The sequence below is a fragment of the Chelonia mydas genome, chromosome 1 (assembly GCF_015237465.2).
Source record: "Chelonia mydas isolate rCheMyd1 chromosome 1, rCheMyd1.pri.v2, whole genome shotgun sequence".
Lineage (NCBI taxonomy): Eukaryota > Metazoa > Chordata > Testudines > Cheloniidae > Chelonia > Chelonia mydas.
The window spans coordinates 199280936-199298164 of NC_057849.1; the positions used below are offsets into that span (position 1 = coordinate 199280936).

The 17229-nt window shown below is 45.9% G+C and overlaps 1 protein-coding gene and 1 long non-coding RNA gene across 4 annotated transcripts in view; both read right to left on the bottom strand.

Moving 5' to 3' along the window:
* The window catches only part of LOC102937877 (limbic system associated membrane protein), a 1332442-nt gene that overhangs the window by 1283209 nt on the left and 32004 nt on the right, over positions 1–17229 (bottom strand). The gene's annotated exons all lie outside the window — the stretch shown is intronic.
* Positions 1–17229, bottom strand: part of LOC122464171 — a 164180-nt gene that overhangs the window by 146421 nt on the left and 530 nt on the right. The window contains exon 2 of the long non-coding RNA XR_006288097.1: positions 16879–17020. This is a non-coding gene — a long non-coding RNA (uncharacterized LOC122464171). The remainder of the gene's footprint in view (positions 1–16878; positions 17021–17229) is intronic.

Sequence of the window (17229 nt, forward strand, 5' to 3'; positions counted from 1 at the left end):
TATCCTTTATTCATTCTCCTGGTCACAACAATGGTAGCCTTGGCTCCGCACCCCACCCCCACTCGGTTCCAACTTGCTTTTCAGAGGCTCCATCCTGGCAGCTAAGAAACCTTGCCAACAGCTCACTACTGAAGGAAAAATGTAAACCCTCTCCGTGCCCCTTTTAATTAACTCCAAGATCTGGCAAGGAAAAACCCACACGGAAGAGACAAAGTAAAGAAAAAGTCTTGTTTGAAATACGGTGCCGAGCTAGCTGTGGAATTCTGAGCAGGGCCACAGGGTGGGGGTGGGGGAATTGAAGCAAGGAGCAATTGGCCTTGTCTGTCCTCCTGGAAGTCTCAGCGTGCACCTCCTCCAACGTGCACTGGTTTTATATAGGGGGCAAACCTTTGCAAGCTAGTGGGTTCAGACCGAGACTTGGGCCGAGGAGCAGGCGCTGCCAGCTTCCTCCTTGTGCTGGCTCGCTCTCTCAGCAGGGCCTTCTTATCACATGTGATAAGCTGCACTCCTGGGCGAGGCTGGCAGGCTTCCAGCTCACGTACCGGGAATGTGGCTGGGCGCTGCCGCTGTGTGAGCACACTTTAATAAGAGTCTGATTTCTATCTGAACATTTTATTAATCCCGACTCAGCCGTTCGCCTAAAAAGCCAATGCTTGGAATACGCCCATGTGTCTTCTCTCCATCTTCCAGGCCCAAAGTCCCCTCTGCCTCACACCTAGAGGGGCTGTCTCTGTACAGTCCGATTCCCTTCCACCTCAGGTTGATAGGGTCTGTGATTGTACCTCTTCCTGCCCAGCCCCAGAGCCCTCTCTGCCCCCCCGGGAGGGGCTGGCTCTGTACTACAGACAATCTTTTGAACAGGTTCCTTTCACTGTAGCTTTCCCCCCCTGCTAACGTACTTCTTGCTCGCTACATAGGGCATGGGGAAAGCTCTGATGGCTGCAGGTTTGTCCAGAAACAACTGCCCTCTGCTACCCCAATGGCCCGATCTCCATGCCATATGCACCGTGACCTGGCCCTTCCACGGAGACATCGAGACCTCATTTGGCACCCTTTGCTGCCAACAACTGAGCTGCCTGGTATAGTGTGATGGGCTGGCTGGGACGCTGAGCCCAGCAGGGCGAGGTGGCTGTTCTGGGGCATCCAGGCTGACTGCCGATTTCTGTGCTCTGCCCATAGGTGCTGGAACCAGGGATGCTGCTGCACCTCCTGGCTTGAAGTGGTTTCCATTATATACAGGGTTTACAGTTTGGTTCAATGGTTCTTAGTACCCCCCCACGTTAAAAATTGTTCCAGCACCCGTGGTGCTGCCATTGAACTGAGTGCCTGTTTAAGACGGATTCCCTGACATTCTGTGGCTGTGTCCATTTTTTGTTCCTCGAACAGGATTTCCCTTTCTTACCGTGCTGCTTCATGGGAAGGATGCTCCCGAGACCTGCTGAGTGGTCTGGCCCCAGACCTAGCAAAGCACTTCATGTGCTAAAAGTTAAGCACAGAAATAGTCCCACTGACTTCAGCGACACTGATCACAAGCTGAAAGTTCAGCAGATAAGGCTTTGCTGGATCAGGACCCAGGCACTCAGCAATTTGGAGGACTGAGATACCCTCAAGCACAGGGCCATGCCTGCCAAGCTCCTACCAAGGGTTGCTCTCTATTTGTATCCAAGCTTAGGGCTGTTCCACAGTCACTTTAAGTTCAAGCCCATTCCCTTTTAAGCTCTTCCCATGAATCAGTCCAGCCATGGGGATTCTCACGGAACATCCGTAGAAGTCAGATATCCCCACCCCCCTTTGGGGTCTCTTACACTCTCCAAAACATCCAGGGGAGCTCAGTAAGAGACATCTGGTGGCAGGGAATTCAGGCACATACCACCTTGGGCAAGAAGAGGTAGACATGTGGGATGTCCAAATGGTTTCTCATCAGCTGCGTTGGCAGACAGGTTGGACATGCAATTGCTAGACATCATTGTGCAATGGACGCAGCGACAAGCTACTGAAGCAGCCTACAAGCTCCTTCTTCTCTGCTTATTTACCCGGGCAGCTAGGTTTTGGTTAGGCATAATCTTGTGTGTTGAAATCAAGCCCACCAAAAATCAGAGAGGAAGATGGTCTTGTGGCTAAAGCACTGGCTGGAGACTGAAGAGCCCTGGGCTCAAACCCTAGTTCTGCCACAAACTTCTGGGAGACCTTGGGCAAGTCATACCATCAGCTCTCTCTCAGTTCTCTACCCTACATTTGGAGATGCTAGAGAAAGTAATCACTGTTCTCGTTTGTGAGCTCCTCAAGGCAGCTACTGACTTACTATAGGTTTGAACAATGCCTAGAATTAATAGGGCCCTGATCTCAGCTGGATCCTGTAGCAGAGGCTCCAATAATAGCAGTGACACTTTTTACATTACTCAGAGCTACAAAGTGGGGGGAGGGGGAGTATGGATGAGGGGATTACCCAATTTACTACCTCTGAAGGGTTCTAAGATTCAGCTGCTGATGTTTCCGTCCCAAGTGCTATGAAGATGAAATAGGGTAGGTATTACCATGAAGTTTAGCTTGAATTTTGTTATATCATTTATTAGTTGCATTGCCTAGAGGCCAAGGCCCCATTGTGCTAGGTGCTGTACAAACACAGAAGAGAAAGTTGATCACTGCCATGAAGAGTCTACTGCCTTATAATCCCTTCACAATTGGCAGTCCTTCCCCCAGCAGGGACTGTTTTACATTTAAAAAGGGATTGGACATTTAGATCATGAACATCCAGAGCTACCCTAGTTAATGAGAACAAATATGAGGTGAGATGTTAAACTTCAGGCCTTAAGCCAAATCTCTATTTATTAATTAGGAGACCAAATTTGGGGGAGAATTTATCCCAAATCTGCCCCAAAGCAAGGGTCTTCCCCTTCTTCCAAAGCATCCACCCATTATTGGAAACAGGATACTGACTAGATGATCTTGGGTCTGATCAAGTCTAGCAATTCCTATTTGCATATATAGACTGTGGCACAGTCTGCTGCGAGAGGAGATGGAAGCTCCCTCACTTGGGACTTTAAAAAAAAACAAAAAACAAACAGCTAGTCAAAGCCCTGATAAATACACTGTAGGCAACCATCCTGTATTAGCTTGTTTGAGGAGAGGCATATAGACGAGACTTCGGAGTCTCAATGTGGGATAGGGTGTGTCGCAAGTCTGTATTATGGGGTCACAGCCATCCTGCCTTCTCCCATTTAGCAAAATGGGATAGACCTGGACAGATCCAAACTAGGTGGGAGGGTATCCTAGCATGGAAAAGGTTGTCATTCACTGCATTGATGGCACATTGTAATAGGTCTATCATAAGAATGGCCATGCTGGGCCAGACCAATGGTCCAGCTAGCCCAGTATCCTGTCTTTGACAGTGGCCAGTGTCATATGCTTCAGAGCGAATGACCAGAACAGGGCACTTCATCAAATGATCCATCCCCTGTTGTCCAGTCCCAGCTTCTAGCACTCAGCAGAACATGGGCTTGTGTCCCTGACCATCCTGGCTAATAGCCATTGATGGCCCTGTCTTCCATGAATTTATCTAGTTCTTTTTTGCACCCTGTTATAATTTTGGCCTCCAAAACATCTAGCAACATGTTCCACAGGTTGCCTCTGCATAGTATGAAGTCCCCCCCCTTTTGTTTTAAACTTGCTGCCTATTAATTTCATTGGGTGACCCCTGGTTCTTGTGTTACATGAAGGGATAAATAACACGTTCTTATTCACTTTCTCCATGCCAGTCATGATTTTATAGACCTGTATCATATCTCCCCTTCGTCTCCTCTTTTCCAACCTGAACAGTCCCAGTCTTTTTAATCTCTCCTCATACTCAAGCTGTTCCATACCCCTCCTCATTTTTGTTGCCCTTCTCTGTACCTTTTCCAATTCTAATACATCTTTTTTGAGATGGGTCAACAAGAACTGCCCACATTATTCAGTGTGTGGCCATACCATGGATTTAGACAGTGGTATTGTGTCATTTGCTATCTTATCTACCCCCTTCCTAACATTGTTCGCTTTTTTGACTGCCACTGCACATTGAGCCGATGTTTTCTCAGATGGCTCCAAGATCTCTTGAGTGGTAAGAGCTAATTTAGACCCCAATCATTTTGTATGTATAGTTAGGTCTATGTTTTCCAGTGTGTATTACTTTGCATTTATCAGCATTGAATTTCATCTGCCAATTTCTTGCCTAGTCACCCAGATTAGTGAGATCTCTTTGTAACTCTTTGCAGTCAGGTTTGGACTTAACTATCTGAGTAATTTTGTATCATCTGTAAACTTTGCCACCTCACTGTTTACCCCTTTTTCCAGACCATTTATGAATATGTTGAACATCACTGGTCCCAGTACAGATCCCTCTATTTACTTCTCTCCATTACGATAACAGACCATTTATTCCCACCCTTTGTTTCCTGTCTTTTAACCAGTTACTGATCCATGTAAGGTTCTTCCCCCTTATCCCATGACTGCCTACTTTGCCTAAGTGTCTTTGGGGAGGGACGTTGTCAAAGGCTTTCTGAATATCCAAGTAGACTACATCCACTATCATCATTGTCCACATGTTTGTTGAGCCTCTCAAAGAAGTCTAATAGATTGGTGAGTCATGATTTCTCTTTACAAAAGTGGTATTAACTCTTCCTCAACAGAATGTGTTCATTTGTGTCTCTGATAATTCTGGTCTTTACTATAATTTCAACCAATTTGCCAGATACTGAAATTAGGTTTACCAGCCTGTAATTGCCAGGATTACCTCTGTAGCCATTTTTTTAAAAAAAAAAAAACCCCAACATCACATTAGTTATCTGGTACAGTAGCTGATTTAAGTGATAGGTTACATACCACAGTTAGTAGTTCTGCAATTTCATATTGGAGTTCCTTCAGAACTCTTGGGTGAATACCATCTGGTCCTGGTGAGCTGTTACTCTTCAGTTTATCAATTTGTTCCAAACCCTGCTCTACTGACACCTCAGTCAGGTGACAGAGCTTAGGAATGGTCCCAAACAAGGATGGCTCAGGTGTGGGAATCTCCCTCACATTTTCTGCAGTGAAGATCGATACAGAGAAGTCACTTAGCTTCTCCACAACAGTCATCTTCCTTGAGTGCTCCCTTATTACCTCAAATCATCCAGTGGCCCTACTGATTGTTAAGCAGGATTCCTGCTTATGATCTACTTAAAATATTGATTAGTTTGTGTGTCTTTTGCTAGTTGCTCTTCAAATTCTTTTGGGGTCTGCTATTCTTTTTTTGGCTGCTATCATCATACTGATAATATCTTTGCTTTGAATTAGCTTGCTGCTGTAAATCAAAAAGGTACTGTGACAGACTTTGCAACCCCATGTAATATATTTGGGGACCAAGCTGTGTTAGGTTTGTGTATCACTGTGGGCCAGGGATGTATGCAATGCTGGGGGAGAGCTACCTCAGCTTCTACAGGAACTAAAAACCAGTGTGTGGGGGTGGGGTAGGATTAAGATGACTCACTTAGGTTATAAACACCTCCAGAGATGTACCACCCCCCCTGGGGAGGCTTGCACATATGGATTCACACTGGGTTTCCTACAGACCAACAGAGAGGCTTTTGATACAAAAAAATCTCTTTAAATTGACTGAGGGCCTACTTCCTGGTACAGCAAACAGATAGGAACTTCTGTTCAATTGGGGGCTCCCACCCCTTGGGGAAGGGTTGGAAAGACTTTGGCCTGGCTAGGGCCCTATGAGCTGGAAGGGTGGGAGATTCCTGGTATGTTTAAATCTGTTTATTGTTTTATATGGTTTCTTGGTCATGCTTTTACCTCCACAATAAAGGTGCTTGCTTAGAAAGAGCTGGGTGGTAACTTGTAATTGCTGGCAATGCACTGTTCATAGCCCTCAGAGAGGAAGCAGAACAGGTACTTGCCCTTATGCAGACTGGCTTGCTGGGAGTATCACCGTGTATGGCAGGGGGCTGTGCACCCTTAAAACCCCCAGTCAGGAGGGAATGGCACAAGGGTCTCAGGCCAGAGAGAGAGGTGAGACTGAATTGGGCACTCCAGGAATGGACCATGGAGTGGGGGATACAGGTGCCATTACCTTGTAACTTTGACAGGTGCTAGAGAGCACAGAGGGGTTCCAACCTGTTTGCTAGCACAGTGATGGGCACTAGAGAAACCTTACGCAAGAGAAAGTGCTACTGTTCCAGGCATGCCTTTCAGTGCACTTGTACGCTATTTGTACAGAGCAATATTATCCTAAATGTTTTCTAATTATTCCTCCAGATTAACGAAAACATGTTATATTATTGACGGATCTTTTGCAATATTTATAAAACACAGATAGGATTAAGGAGGAATAAATAGATATGCAGAGGTTGCCTAACATGTAAATAATAAATATTCAGTCATCTATTTTTCGCAAGATGGTTTAAATATACAGCATTTTCAATAAATCTTTAATAACTCAGCAAATATTTATTTATTTGCTTCTGAAATGTAAGGGAATTGCAAGCAGGCTCTGCAGATTCCACAAAGGGCAGGCAGATGGAAGGCAGGCCATACAGCTAAGCAAACTTATCCTTGCTGCTGTTCCACTCCCAGGCCTGTATTAGGCAGAGAAAGGTGGGGAGATGTACTATCAGGAATAAAGCTGAGGTCTCCCAACTTGCCTCACAAAGGCCCTACCACATATGCACACTATTGCCCCCAACACACACAATGCATCACTTCTGCCCAACCCTCTACCCCCACACATTGCACTAGTCATAAGCCCACACCTCCACATGTTGCGCCCCACGCACATCCCCACAAAGTGCACTACTCACACACATTCACCCCCTTGCCATCCCAGCACATGCAAACACACACATACCAGCACCACATATTGCAAACATTCAGCCTGAAACAGGATACACACAATCCTTCACCTTGAATGCTGACATCCTGCCGCACACACGCGGCACTTCAACGGTCTCAAATTCCCACTCCCTGCCCAATGGCTGAACTGTATTGATTGCAGGCAAGTCTTCTACACATTTACCAGCTGCCATTACAGAGTTTCACAGCACGTTTTTGTTTCCACACAGTCAGTCAAAAAAAAAAAAAAAAAAAAAACCAGACAAAAAAAACAAAAAACCCACAACCCACAAACCCCAACCAACCAACTCACCCACCTGCCTTTTCAGTGCAAAAAAACAAAAACAAAAAACAAACAAACAAACCAACCACACTTGTGGATTGACTGAGGCCATTTACCTGCCCTTCGTCAAGAGCCCTGTGAAACATCCACTTCCCCCAGCTGCACTGTCTTTGTTCATCGTTGACTAACCAGGTACAATAGATTTTGGGAATCTGGATTTTCCCATCCCCACATAGTGTCCATGTGTTGCTCCATCCCTGGACACTTGTCCAAGAGGGGCTGTTCCTAGATATTTTGTCACCCAAGGGATTGGAATGGGAAGTCAGGAAGCAGCAGGTGCCTTGCTACCCTGTCCCAATTCCGACAGACTTGCAAGAGGTTAAGAGACCTTGATCCAGCAAGGTGCTCAGCCCTCTTAACTCCCAGTGAAGGCAGTGGTAGCTGAGAGCACTCAAGCCAGACTACAAGTCATAGGAGTTTAAAATCCCAACTGGCAGCTGATGAGATCTCATTGCACTGCAAAAGCTCCATCACACTCAACACACCTTGATGGATGGATGCAACATCCTGACCTCAGATAACACCATGGTAAGAGAAATGACTGGGCCCCCTTCTCTCCAATACTTCTTTGCAGCATCAAACACCTGTAAAGATAGTGGCTTTTTGTAGTCACTTGGTATTAGGGTAGGTAAAGCTTTTTCCAATTAAAATGCCTAACACATTTAGTTTTAATAGGATAGGATGGTCATTTTAAATAAATACTGATTGCAAAAAACCAAGCAGTGTCACCTAGTTTTAACAGCCTGGGAGTAAATAACTGTTTGTGGGTCTATTATGTGGATTTGTAAACCTCAGCAAATAAGTATCAACTGATTATTAAAAACATAACTATCTGATTAAGTCAAAGGAGATGGATCTAGCTGAACAAGTTACTGCACAATGTAACAATGCCTTTGGATTAATGAACATATTCATTGAGGTTGAAAGTTTGACACAGATTCATATCTCCCTGCCTGTGTCCTTATTGCAGCCCCTGGGGCTGTCTTCTCATTGATCTCCCAAGATAGGCAATGCTCCACCTGATCAATACTTGGATGGGATCCCATCCAGGGAAACCCAGAATGCTGGACGAAGCGTAATGCAGCAAAGCACACTCTTCCCTCTCACTCTTTGTGGAACCCAGTGCCCCAGTGTGATGTTAGGGAGTGCTTGGTTTATAGATGGGGGCACAGGTCTGGACCACACATGGTCACTGAAGAGCTCATGGCACTTTTCACAGGAATATCGATCCTAGTGTCCAGGCAAATCCTACTGTGGCTCTTCAAATTCTGCCTCCCTAAACTTTGTACTGTATCCAGACAAAACAGCATTGTTCCTCATTTCCTGGCCCACTTCCTATTAGAGGGAAACTCCCCTCTGAAGCAGACCTAATGAATACCACTTGAGTATTCTCCTAGCTGTTCTTTCCTTTTCACAGCCCAAATACCCCAAAGCAAATCCCCAGGTAGTTTAACCCTTTAACTATTGAATTGTTTGAGATTCAGTAAACATACATTGTGGTAACAGCAGTCCCCAACCAGCCACAGGACTGACAAGATTGCAAAGGTAGTTCAGAAGCATCTTTGTCCACCTATTCCTTCACTAGGGCGATGCTTAACATCAACTCTCACTGGGTTAGGATCTAGCTCAGGGTCTAATGTAAGGCTCTTGTCACCTGGGACATAATATACACCTCCCCACTAATAGCTGGAATAAGATCAACTCATTTCACACAATTGCCAGGACAGCAAGTTCCCAGTGTAGCATTTATTTCTTAAATAAATAAATGCATGCAGGTGTCAGGAAATACGAAATTGCAGTCGATATCAACAAGGAGACAGACCCTCAGGCTGCATACATCATCATAACGCCAATGAAGTCAAGGAAGCTGTGATATTTTACATCATCTGAGGATTTGGTCCAAGGTGTTTAGTAAAGAAAACAACCACATTTACAGAGAAACAAACAAGCTTCCATCCACATAGCTTGATTCACACCTTTATTTCATTCATCAGGGACCACAACCCTGTGTGGAACTCTGCAACATAGAGACATCCAGTGGTTAAACAGGTGGACCTCAGAAGGTTTAGCAATTCAGGTCATATAAACTTCCAAACTTTTTAGATGCCTATGTAAACTTCTAATCCTCTGGGGACTGGTGATCCTGCACTCATGGATTTCCTAAAGGGCTCGCAGTAAGCCCTGCTTCCGGTCTCATTGGAAATACCCAGACAGAACTACCTCCTTTGTCCCAAGATGCACAAAGATGCATGAGAATCAAACAATGATGTTAGCCCAAGCTGTAGGGGTTGGTTCTTATTTTATCAGCCAACTACATGTTCAGACTCCACCCCTCATTGGTTACCATCAACCTGCCTGCCTACAGCAAGATGGACATCCAATGAAGCTGAAAAGGCTGGTAAATTTCAGGACTATTGCAAGGGAGCACTCACTGAGAGTCTGAAGTTCAAACTGCTGCAGAGTAGCAAATATCGTGACTGAATTTTTAACAGAGATGGAAAATGTCATGCCTATTAATAACATTCATAGATCACAGTAATAACAATTACTACACTTTGCTCTCCTACAGGATCTTCCATTCAGGAGTCTCAAAGTACTTTGCAAAAAAAATAGCTAAGTATCACTATCCCCATTTTACTGATAGGGAAGTGGAAGCATGGAGAGGTCCAAAGGCACACCCTAAGTCATTGGCGGAGCTGGCTGGAATACCCAAACATCCCATTTGCCAGGCCTGTGCTCTGCCTCCAGGATCTTGCTGCCTTCCTACCAATAGGCAAGCTAGGAAAATAAGGCAATCAAATCCCAGCCTTCAGGAATCAGAGTGGATTTATAAAGAATTGCTCTTCTCTCACCCACAACTGCGCATCCTTTGTGGGATATTCTTCACTTTCTTCTAAAGCATCAGCTCATAAAGATAGGATGTAGGCCTACAAAGGACCAATAACTCTCAATACAGAAAATCCCACATTCCTCAAATAAACTGGGCTGCCAGAAACTGAGAAACAGGGGCGATGCTAGCAGAAAAGGTTCACAGGAGGGGAAGGAACTCACTCAAGGAAGAGCTTTATGTGAATAGTTCCAATGAGATCAATGGAACTACTCAGTGAGTAAGGGCTGCAGGGTCATGCCTATAGCAAGTTCTCTCTGCCTGAGCCCTTCGCTCCTAACTCATCACCAACGATTAGATCAACCTGCTGCAAAGGAGTGTTGAGAGGGCTCCATGCCAGTCGCAGTGCTGGCTGGGAGAACAATCCAGCTCTCCAATTCACGGGCAGACATCAGCCTGTACCTGGGAGAGGAAAGGCAGAACATAAACCTCTAGGAGGGACTCACTCATCCAGAGATGCTTAAATAGAGGTGTTGGCTTCCTCATCCTACAGCCTGAATGGGAGGAGACTTGGAACCATAAATAAGAGGCAGCAAAAGAGCCATTGGGATCCTCGCTGTTTTTCCCCCGTCCCTCTCCCCTCCTCACTTCTTATTTATGAAATACACTAGAAGCCTGGATATGGATCAGCTTTCTCTGCTCAATATTTATCATCATCTCACCTGCCTCGCTGAAATAGGAACTGCAGGCACTTTGATTAATGGATTGAAAAAGAATTGTATAGTTTCCCTGTCACCCTGGTAAGTGCCTCTCTGGATCTTGTGCTCAGAGGCTATTTTATAACATCATAGTCCTCAGTGAATCTCCACAGCTTGCTTGATGCCTCCTACCAAAAGTGCTGTGCTAAGAGCGGGGGCTGGCACTAGGTGTTCTCCTCTGGCTGCTGGCAGAGGCACACTGTGGTGCAAAGTCAGGGGGAATAGGCCCTCGGTGTAAAAATAAAGTCACAGGCCTAAAGTTCTGTCCAGAGGCAACAGCAGAGGACAACTTGTTTCTCTTTCTCCACCCAGGAAATTAGAATAAAGATTCTCAGTCAGTGTGCCATAACTGGTCCCGGGGGCAGGGGCAGCCTACTCCCTTTCTCTGTTCCACATGCCAGCATGTCCCATAATCTATTGCAGCAACCCACACAGTGCCTCCTGTGAACACTTTGTAAATCAGAGCAAAGGATTCTGGGTAGGATCTGAAGGGGATGGGGTGGAATCAGCCAAATGAGGAGTTCACGGAGGGGGAGGGGGATGTAACTCACAAAAGCTTGTGCTCAAATAAATTTTAGTGTCTAAGGTGCCACAAGTCCTCCTTTTCTAAGTTAAAAAAATCCCTCAATTTTTTATGCAAAGGGGTTGTTTTTGTTGGTCTTTTAGTTTCCACCCTTTAGGTTACGCACATCTCATATTTTCATGGTTTAGGGAGAAAAGCTAGAAACTATCTTTATTTTGAAAGCAAGCCAAGATTCTCACCTAATCACCTGACTGCAGCAGCTGGAGCATAAACGAAACAAACGTCACAAAACTCACAATAAAGTTGAGCTAGTTGGCAGCTTTTGGGACACCAGGTTGTGCAAAGCTGGCAAAGACTATTTTTGAATCACAAAAATATGCAGTTTCGTTCCAGGCTAATTCACAGACCCAAAATGTCACACTGCACACCATTTTCACTCAAGGGCTTTACTTCTGTGCAAAGCCAGACTGAAATCTTGCTGTGGCTCGGGAGGGCATTCATCATCCCATCAATAGACAGGCAGGGGAGGAGTATTTAGTAATGTGGAGATGGGCCTAAGCATCAAAACTCAGATCCAAATTACCTCCAGCTTCAGGGATGTGTGGATCTAGAGTGTTGGTTTAGACTCATGTCTATATAGACACCAATGGTGGAGTTATGTCCTCGCCTCAGGTAAGGCAAAACTTGTCTTCAGTGCAGAGTTTATAGGGTTCAAAAGGAGTTGAACCAACTCTCCAGCGCCAATTTTTTAAACAGTCCATGAACAGAAAAACCACACATTATATACACCTCATTGTGGGTACTAGTTTCAGTGATGCAGGCAGCCATCGGCCAAAGGAAGATCAGAGCCATGAGCTAAGAAAGCAGATATGCGGCCATGAATACAAGAGCAGATCCAGTTTCATCTAAGCGAGGATAGTCTTTCTTTACCAAACCCCCCTTCCCGCCCCCCGCCCACCATCTATTTGTTCCAAACACTGAAGGTGAAACACAAATGCATCAAGGAAAAGCCCGCCACCAGTAAATCAGCTAGTCCATCTTCCTTGGACTGGTGCAGGATTGTTCTGTGCAGGTGCTTGGAATCCATGCAGTTATTTAATCTTGCAGAGAGTCAAATTGTAAAGATAAAAGAATACTAATGAGGTTTTGTTCTTGTGGAAATGAAGGACACATGACATGGGCTAGAGCCAGGGCACTCAGGGGGCAGACACTGTAAGCGTCTCTCCCATGGCTCTGCCGATGCACTTCACTCCTGCCCCATAGTGCCCTCCCAGTATATGGGCCTCCCTGAGGGGAGACTTCAAGTGTGTTGTACAGCAGGGGACACCCCTGGGAGCGTAAGCTAATATCATCCAACTCTTTCCAAATGTGACTTCTATGAGATTTCACCCACGGTGCTGCGGCCTAGGAAAGGTGATGCTCTAATCTACTGAGCCACCAAGACTCCAGCTAAGATTTCTTGCTTACCATATTCATCCCACCCTGATTTGCACCGACAGCCCCAATAGATTTTGAAGGGGAGCTGTGGCTGCGCGGCACCTCTGAATCAGTCAGGCCCCAACCCATTTGGGCCAATGATGGAATGAATGACGCCGCATGCTATTATTGTTTTAAAAATTTATGTGTTGAATGATTGGCAGCCTCCCTGGGCCGTGGCAAGATGAAGGGGGCCTTCTACCTTCCAACACCTTTCACCGCTCCTCCCATTCTTTAACATTCAGCGTGGGCCTTTGAGAGAGACTGGAGGAATTCATTTTCTTCATGGCCCCCTCCAAACAAAACTACTGCTGGCTTTTCCAAGTGGGATTTGCAGGAGAAATATGAAAGCTAAAAGCACACTATATAAATAAACATGGAATGGGAACATGAAAGGCGAACAGAGGCCTGATGCAGACTAGAGACACAATACAGCATAACAAATAGTATGTTGCGCTTTGCCTGTGGCATTTTCCAGCTACATCAATAATTATATAAAACGGTCACTGATTTCTCAGCTGCCAATCGATACAGGCTTTGGTGCCGCCCCACTCCCTGGCTGCTCGTTGACCAAGGTGCTCTTTGCAGGCTTCCACCCTGACCGCAGCTGGGATCGATACCCGCATAACAAATGCGGCACTTGCAAGTCCTGAATACCGTGCAGCCAACGGCTGGCAAAATGGGGAGCAACCTGAAGGTGAAGGTACCAACCCGTCAGGTGCAGGAGAGAGCCAGTGATGACTCAATCAGGCATTGCTTCACCTGGACAGTGATGGAGTGAGGTTCAGGCATCTGCATGCTCTCCAGCTGCAAACTCACACAGCTAGGGCCACTCTGCAGCCATCTTTCATGGCATGGGTGTGTCCTGTCACTCTTCACCCCAGCACAACATTAGAGGGCTCTGTGCTGCTGGAGATGCCAGTAGACTTCATGACCCGGACGCATCCCACCACCCAAGGGATAGTGTTCTCCTAGCTCCCCCTTTCTTTTGGCTAGGAGCATTGTAAGTCACGTTGCTATAAAGAGCAGAGACTTCTGCTCTCATTGCTCTCCCTCCCGCCCTGTCTTAAGTGCCCAATCGCCAGAAGTGGCACTAAAGAGGGAGAAAATGGGAAAGCGGACGAAAGAAACTGATTGAAGACAAATAAATAAATCCCTCCTGTTAGCTGGTGTGGGATTCCAGCAGGGCTCTAGTATAGATTTCAAACTATTAATACCATTATTTAAATGCCAGCTGGAGAGAGAGTTAGCAAGAGCTGTGCCTGACCCATGCGACTCCCCACAAATGGCAATTACCTCTAAAAGCTTCCCGAGTCAAATCTAATTAAAGAGAGAGACACATTTGGAAGCTGAATGGACAGCTTTTCTTCCTGGAAAGAGGGGGCTGCTGGGTTTGAATTGACCAAAAAAGCAAACAAACAAACAACCAGAAGCCACATGTGGTATCTCCTCTGTGCAGTTGGGCGATGGCGGAAATTAGATTGCAAGCTGTCTGTGGCCAGGCTATGTCTTTGATTTGTTAGTAAACATCATTTGGTTGTTATGTAATGTCTTGTGGAATACAATTGGGTCCAGTCCTTACCCCAGGCAGAACTCCCACGGATGTCCAGGGGAGTTTTGACTGATTCACAACTGTAGTATTGGAGGCCTTTTCCATTATAAGAATGGCATTCACAACACTGCCCTGCAACCCTCCCAAAAAATCCCAACTATCACACCATATAGCAATCATAATAAGTGTCCCTGAAACAAGTCAGCTTAACTAAAATCAATCACAGCTGAAAACTCTGAACCAAAAACCCTAACCCCCCTCCCCCAGCAGAGTTTTGGCCCCAAAACCAAGTGAGGTGATAGATTCCATAAAGGCTGCTGGGCACTGCGGTATTGATTATACACAGAAGATGCTCAGATATTATGCTGATGTGCCACTGGCTAAATCCCTAAGATATGCAGGGGTATCATCTCCTGGCTGCAAGAAGCTACCACTGCAGCAAGAGCTCTGAAGGACCAGGTTGACCCACACTTGTGTTACTTCTACCTGGGGCTGAACACAACCACCATTATTAGTTGTGCTACAGTAGCACTAAAGCCCCAACTGAGATGGGGGCCAAAGTGTGCTAAGGGCTGCACATCTATGTAGGAAGATACAGTTGTGGCACCACTAGATTCACACCCTACACACTGTTGTATTAATCTTTGTGCAAAATATAGAATATCAGGGTTGGAAGGGACCTCAGGAAGTCATCTAGTCCAACCCCTTTGAGCAGGACCAATCCCCAACTAAATCATCCCAGCCAGGGCTTTGTCAAGCCTGCCCTTAAAAACCTCAAAGGAAGGAGATGCCATCACCTCCCTATGTAACCCATTCCAGTGCTTCACCACCCTCCTAATGAGACCTCATAAGGCATAGGAGGTCTCATTTGAAAACTAGGAACTCTTTGGTCAATAATATCATGGTAGAATACGTGTAGCAATGTTATATGTAAACGTATGAATTCCCCTTGAATGATGTTGGCGGCGCATGTTCAAACCCACATAATCCCAATGAGGCAGGACTGGTCAAGCAGGTCTTAAACAGAGGAGTGTGGGTTTACCTCAATTTACATATAAGTTGTAAAGAAGGTGCTCAGACAGCAAGAGGGGGAAGACAGGAGACAAGAAAAATCTGCATTTCAGCAAACCGGTGAGAAGAAACAACATGAAACATTGTTCACCACCAGACACCATGTCACCTTCTTTACTGTTCAAATGAACTTTAGCTAGGGATAGCCCCCCAGGAAAATGCATTTCAATGGGTAACAACTACAAAAGTGAGGGGGCAAAAACAACAACTTATCTGTCCGTGTCCATCTCTCTTTTCCACCTAAGAGGAGAGAAGAAACAGCCTATGGACTTTTGGGAGCAGATCCTAACCTGAAATTTGGTCAGCCCTGCTGCTGTGGTAAGGACTTCATTTTGAACCAAGTTAAGTTTAGAAAGCATTTTATCTTTATTTTTCTTGTAAACATTTCTAACTTTAATGCCATGTTACTTGTACTCACTTAAAATCTCTCTTCTTGTAGTTAAATAAACTTGTTTTATTCTTCAATTAAAACGAATCCAGTGTTGTGAATGGTTTGGGGAACTCCATTAAGGTAGCAGCAGACTGTTGGGTGTTGATCCCCTTAGAGGGGCATCGGACCTAATATATCCGTGCTGCCCAGGAGAGGGGTGGACACTGCTGAACACACGTTTGGGGAAAATCCAGGAGTGGGAGTGTATTGGGGTCATCCTGCGAGTAGTAACCAAGACTGCTGGAAGCCATATGTAGCTGGTATTTGCTGACAGGCTGCTGTGGTCAGAGCTGCTGGACGAGGGCTGTGGCTTTACACAGACACTCAGGGTGTGACCTACATGTTTGTGAGGGGCCCAGGTTTGGTATTACAGCAGCAAAGCATTGTGAGGCACCCCAGGTTGCAGGGCAATGGTGACACAGCCCTTGTCCATCATAACAGTCCCTGCTGCAAAAAGCTCAGACTTAACTGACAGAGGGTACAAAGGGAGGGGAACAACATGAAGTAACTTGCTTAGGGTCAGTGACAGAGGCAGGATTAGGACCTAGCTGTCCTGGTTCCCCATCCAGTGCCCTATCCACGAGACCACATTGCCTCTCCTGGGAGTCGAGAATGATACAACATGCACCAGCACAAGTAATAAGCTGGAAAGGCACATCCCACCTGTGCCACTCCATCTGCTTCAGAACAGAATTCAAAGTTCAGGTCTGACGTGACGAGGTCCTTGAGAAATCAGAACCCAGGAACCTTAGAGGCCACCTTGCCTTTTACAGTCTCTCAGGAGAACTGGTTACAGATCCTGCTTGGAAGGGCAAGGCCTGCAGTCCTGCTGATGTGGAAAGAGCTGGGATGGAAGAATACACCCAACAAAGAATGCTGAGTGAGCATTTTCTCCCATTAAAATGAATTGAGTGGAGTCTATGTCCAGCAATAGAATTTTACTCATACAAGTGATCCGAGAAAGGGGATTGAAAAGTGTGTATTAGCAAGGGTTTGACTACACACACAAGCCCATCTTTCCTAGGTACTTATATGTAAAAGGGAAGACTCACCTCAGGCATGCCCCCTCATCGCTGGGCGCAGAATAGCGGCTCTTTCTTCTCTAGCACCCACTGCCAATAGTAGCTCTGGTCTTGTGGTGTCCTCTCTTCTCATGCCTTGGCCCTCCGGCCAGGTCACATTTTAGTTCCACCCCTTCCAGAGTAACAAAGTTCAACAGAAAAACCAGTGTCTTTATATCTGGTCCTTGGCCCCAACACTTGACCCCAATGATCCTTACACCCTTCTCTCAGGGCATTAAGTCATTCTCAGCCCCTTACAATAGGGGGCTCCATGCTATCTTCCCCAGTGGCTGGTAGCTCCATGCTATCTTCCCCAGTGGCTGCTCCAGCACCTCCCACCCC